This window comes from Condylura cristata, unplaced genomic scaffold, assembly GCF_000260355.1.
Source record: "Condylura cristata isolate star-nosed mole 26May11 unplaced genomic scaffold, ConCri1.0 scaffold00018, whole genome shotgun sequence".
NCBI classification, from domain to species: domain Eukaryota; kingdom Metazoa; phylum Chordata; class Mammalia; order Eulipotyphla; family Talpidae; genus Condylura; species Condylura cristata.
Window position 1 is genome coordinate 41985500 of NW_004567119.1, and position 5827 is coordinate 41991326.

Consider the following 5827-nt stretch of genomic DNA (forward strand, 5'->3'; position numbering starts at 1 on the left):
GGGGGGTGGGGAGGGGAGTGCATGGGATTATGGTGATGGCACACGGGTGACTTGGTGATGGGAAACCCGCGGGGATTACAATTGAGATGGAAAAAAAATGTACAAAATGATGTAAAAATAAAATGTTGTAAAATAAGAAAAAAAAAAAGATGGGGTGAATGTTGATATTGAATCTGATTCCATTTTAGCAGTAAGAAATAGTCAACATGGATATATATTTCCTAAATGTTTAAAAAAGTGTGAAAGAAAGAAAATCCATCTCATGAAGAAAGCCACCCCCAGTAATAAATTCTGTTTAATAATTATCAAAAACAAAACCAAACCAACCAAACAAACAAAAAACCTTCAGTGTTCAGCATAGAATGAGAAAGAAGTGACTTGGTTCGAGTTGAATAAGAAGTCTTGAAATTTTGGTGAACCCAGGTGTTATTTCCCGAGACCTGCTGTAAAATTCCACCAGAGATTAGAAGGTGGTGTATTCTCAGAAATGTATTCTTGCACCGTCAAAGTGCTTAGAAACCCAAAATCAAGGCATTGGCTGGAAATCTGGGGATTTCCTCTTAGTTCCCAGGGGCTGCTCCTGTTGTGTTCCTCAGTTTGGGCAGCACGGCTTCCAGTCATCCTGTCTCCTCGCCAACACCTTCCAGTCTTTGATTACAAGGACCAGTCATGGATTCAGGCCCTCTCTTCTCTAGTGCCGCCTAATCTTCACTTGATGACGACTACAAGGGCTGTAGTTTGGAGTAATTCACAGGTACTGGGAAGTTGGGGCTTGAATATATCTTTTGGGGGATGCACAATTCAACCCCACAGCACCAGTTATGGCCAATGATGTGGCCACACAAGGAGCTCCCGGCCGTGATGGGGCTGAAGCATGAGAGCTCGGCCTGCAGCAGGAAGGGGGTAGGTCTGGCCTGCTGGCAGCATGGCTGGAGACCCTGACAGAAGGTGGCTCCTCCTGCCTCCTCTGTTTCCATGCTCCAGACTCTGCTTTTCCTTTTGTCTTCTGGCTGTTCATTCCCGGCTTCCACTGCTTTTCCTCTCCCCCCACTCACATATGACATGATTCCATTCCTCGGTGTGTTAAGGCATAACTTCTCTTTCTTTGTTTTTTCCTCAGTTGACATCCTCCTATAAAATTTCATTTATAGACCATTTATATATTGCTGATTCTAGAATCTTTTGGTGATGCCTCCTGCAATCTAACTAGACACTTAGGTGTCTTAACAGGTCTCAAATGAATATATCTAAAATTCTTTTCATCTTTTTCCTCATTTAGAACCTGTACCTTCTCCGGGTTTTCCAAGCTCAGCTGTGGTATCACCAGTGTCCATTTGCCTAACACACCCCTGATTTTGCCCTTTGCTTCACCTGCCCACATCCAGTCAGCCATCAAAGCTCACTGTCACTCAATCTGCATTATTGTACAAATATGTCTGTATCATTTCCCTTTTAGTTCCACTCCTGATACCAGTGTTGCTGGATCATTGTAACAAGTGTTCAGTTGGTCTTGTAGTCTCTGCTTTTATTCTTTCTAATCCAGTTACCACACAGCAGCCCCGATGCAATGTGACCATGTTACTTTGACGAATCAACTCACCTACCCTGGAGACTGTGTAGCCTGATTCCTTCTTTCTGCTCAAGGTGCATTTCTTGCTGTTCCCACTTTGTGCTCTCTCACTCTTCACCTCCTCCTTTGCATCTTTATACTCACTGTCCCCTCAGTTCAGGACTTTGTTTCTCTCTCTCTCTGCCTAGTTAACTGATAGGCATATTTCAGGTATCAGTTTAAATATCTCCTCTGCTAGGAAGGGCTTTTCTGAACCACAGTTTGCCCACTCCTACCAGTAACTGTCCTGCTATGTTGCACAACCTGAAGGGGTGAAATTTGTACATGAACAGCACCCCTGAGTTGTGCAATGTGGTGACCAGGCACACGTTGTTCCTCACTGTCATTGTCTCATTGTCTTTGCTCCAGGACTGTAAACTCCACATCTGGCTCGGCTGTGAGCCTGGCAATATATGAGAATTCAGTCAATATTTGTTGAATTAACAACATGCCTCTCTTGTGAATGCATACATGAGAAAATGCAGGGGTGGAAAAGATTGTGGAAACCACACCTTATCTGCTGTTGATATTTTTGAGTTAGCACGTGGAAGTGTTTTATTCTATTCCAGAAAGTGTAAGTAAAACAAAACAAGGCAAGTTTCAGGGAAGTAAATTTGGCTGATAATGAATTGAAGGAGCTTTTCAATAATGAGTTCATTAGAAACACTTGAGTATAAGCTGGGGGTGACTATGGGTGGCAATCAGACAAGAGGGCCTTTGAGAGTCTGACTCAGGCTGTTTGAGATTTTATGACTGTGGAGAAGTTCTCTTTGTAGTTGAACTCAAGCCTTTAAGCCTTTTCTGTGCTTGACACTGTTAGGGCTATAGAGTGGTAAGAGTCAGTCTTGTACTCCAAGGTGCAGTCAGGCATGATGGACAGTCCAGACTCATAGGAAACAACTCTGAAAGGCAGAACCTTTCATATTAGCACCCGTTGTCTAATAAGTGGAGATGAATGTGGTCTTTCAGATTCCTGGTGTGGTGGAAGACGCCTGTGGCTGGGTAAGAGCATTACCTTCTTGAGGGGAGAGTTCACTTGAGGAGAAAGGGGGCAGGGTGCTAGAATCTTCTAAGAGAAGGGCATCTGACCAGATACATGAACAGCTGCTCCTCACATCTTCATTCACAGCGTCAGAGTGACAAGGGTGGCCTGAGATTTTGTTGAAACTCAGGGAATGAACCCCTGGCCTATCCTTAACTTCAAGTACTTGGGGTTTATTAGGTGACTCAGAGGTGAGTAATCTGCTTATAAGGAGGAAGGGTGTAGGGGAGGCCCCAAGAGTAAAGTTGTCTAACTGTTTTTGTCTGCAAGTTCTCTGTATCTTTTTGTAGATACTTTTGGCTGTAAGAAACCTCAAACTCAATTAACAGTGACGTAGTCAAAAGGAAAATTATTTCACATGTTGAAATTTCTGAAATAATTCTTATCTGTATCTGGTTAATTCATGGATTTAACTAAGTCATCAAGAACCTACTACTTTCCATTATTCTCTTTGCTGTTTTTTGCTGGTTGATTCATCCTCTTCAGCTGAGTCTCTTCACAGTCTCAGGAAAGCTTTAATTCCAGATTTTAAATGTGAGCAACCACCAGAGCAGGAAAAAAACCTTGTTTCCTCACTTATAAGAGAAAAATATTTCCTGGTTACTCTTTCAGTTTATCTCACCTTATATCTCATTTACTAGACTTTATATGACAGACCCATTCCTGAGGCAGTCACAGGACATAGGGAATGGGCCTCTGGGAGAGGCCCAGTTCCTGTTGAAGCACATGGAAGCCTGATACCTGAACAACATCTGAACAACATCAGGATGATTTTTTTCCTGAAGGAAAAACATTTTAAAATGATTGAGGTAATGGGCCCTCCCTGGTGGCGCAGCGGGTTAAAGCACCGCACTAAGAAAATAAAGCCATCTCTGCATGAGTTCGATCCCCGCTTGCCCCCGTGGTGGTCCATATGGTGTGGCAGACCTCTCCTGACCTGTCCGCTGCTCCCCTTAGCAGTGTACATTGATGGTCGACCTGTTTCTGCTCCCCACTCTGTCTCTGGTGAATTCTCTCACCGCCTCTGCACCTCTGGCCTGTACCCAAGTTCTGTATGCACAAATAAATATTAAAAAAAAAAATGATTGAGGTAACAATGGCTTTCGATGCTCTGTTTCAGATGCATAGCTTCACACCCCAACAGTTGCCTATGCACACCATGTTTACCGTGAAAGGCCTAGTTACCATCCACCACATTCAATTGGCCTCTCTCTCCGTTCCATCCATTGACACACGTTTCCCCTCTGGTAACCACCCTTCCATTGTCAGACTGTAAATGTTTACTTTTGTTTGTTCTTTTGCTTTGTTTATTTCCATGTGTGATTAGAATCATATGATATTTGTCTTTCTTCGCCTGACTTATTTCACTTAGCATAATTCCCACAAGATCTATCTACATTGTGGCAGAGAACAAGGTTTTATCTTCCCTTAAAGCTGACTAGTATTTCATTATGCATATATATCACATCTGGAGACTTTCATCCTTTAATAATGGTGCTTAGATTGTTTCTATTGAGGGCAATTGTAAATCATGTTGCAAGGAACATAGAGATGCATAGAAGTATCTTTTCAAATTGGTCTTATCATCTTCAGATACACACCCAAAAGTGGTGTTGCTGGATTATATGGTAGTTCTATTTTTAATTTTTTAAAAAGATTTATTTATTCATATAGAACTGGGGTACAGGCCAGAGATGCGGAGGGTGAGAGGATTCACCAGATTCACCAGAGACAGAGAGGGGAGCAGAACAGGCAGATCGACGAAGCACACTGCTGAGGGGAGCAGCGGGCGGGCCAGGAGAGGTCTGCCGCGCCATGTGGTCACCTCCGGGGCAGGCGGGGATCGAACTCATGCGGAAGTGGCTTAAGCTTCTTAGTGCTGTGCTTTAACCCACTGTGCCACCAGGGAGGGCCCCTATTTTTAATTTTTTGATGCTCCTCCCATCCTGGATGAACCAATTTACATTCCCACCAACAGTTTTTGAGGGTTCCTTTTTCTCAATATCTTTGCCAACACTTACTGTTTCTTGTCTTTTTGATAATAGCCATTCTCAAGGGTGGGAAGTGAAATCTCTGTGGTTTTGATTTGCATTTCCTTAATGATAAGTGATGAAAAGCATCTTGTCATGTGCTTGTGCCATCTGTATGTTTTCTTTGGTAAAATATGTATTTAGATCCTCGGCCCATCTTTTAATCAGGTTATTTGTTGGTAGTTTTGTATGAATTTATATTTTTGGATATTATATGGTTTGTAAATATCTTCTCCCATTCAGTAGGTTGCTGTTTCATTTTAATGATGGTTTCTTTTGTTGTGCAAAAGCTTTTAGTTTGATATAGTGATATAGTCCCACTTGTTTATTTTTCTTTTATTTCCCTTGCCTTGGAGATGAAGCCACAGAGATGTCACTAAAGTTGATGTTGAAGAGCTTATCACCTATGCTTTCTTATGTACTTTTTATGATTTTAAGTCTTATATTCAAATCTCTAATCCATTTTGATGGATTTTACTAAATTCATTTTTTTTTGTATATGGTGTAAGATACTAGTTTCATGCTTTTACATACTACTATCCAGTTTCCCCAGCACTATTTATTGAGGAGAATTTCTTTGTTCCAGTGTATGCTTCTGGCTTCTTTGTCATAAGTTGTTATCTCTACATATGTGGGTTTATTTCTGGACTCTCAACTCTGTTCCATGGATTTGAATGTCTGCTTTTATGCCAATGCCATACTGTTTTGATTACTGTATCTTTGTAATATAATTTGAAGCCAAGGAACATGATGCTTCCATTTTTATTCTTTGTTTCTCACTATTGTTTTTGCTATTTGAGGCCTTTTCTAGCTCGATTTTTTAATCCATATGAACTTTTAATTTTTGGTTCTATTTCTGTGAAGAATACCATGGCAGATCTGTTCTTCCTATCAGAAACAGAATACAAAATTGCCATGATAAAGAAATTCAAAGAAATGGAAGAAAAACATGGAATGTACTAAGAAACAAAATCAATGAACAGAATTTAAAATTTGAAGACTCAGGATGTAAAAAAAAAAGAGGAGGCCCTCCCTGGTGGCGCAGCGGGTTAAAGCGCAGCACTGAGAATCTGAAGCCACTTCCGCATGAGTTCGATTCCCGCCTGCTGTCTGCCCCGGAGGAGACCACATGGCGGGCCAGACCTC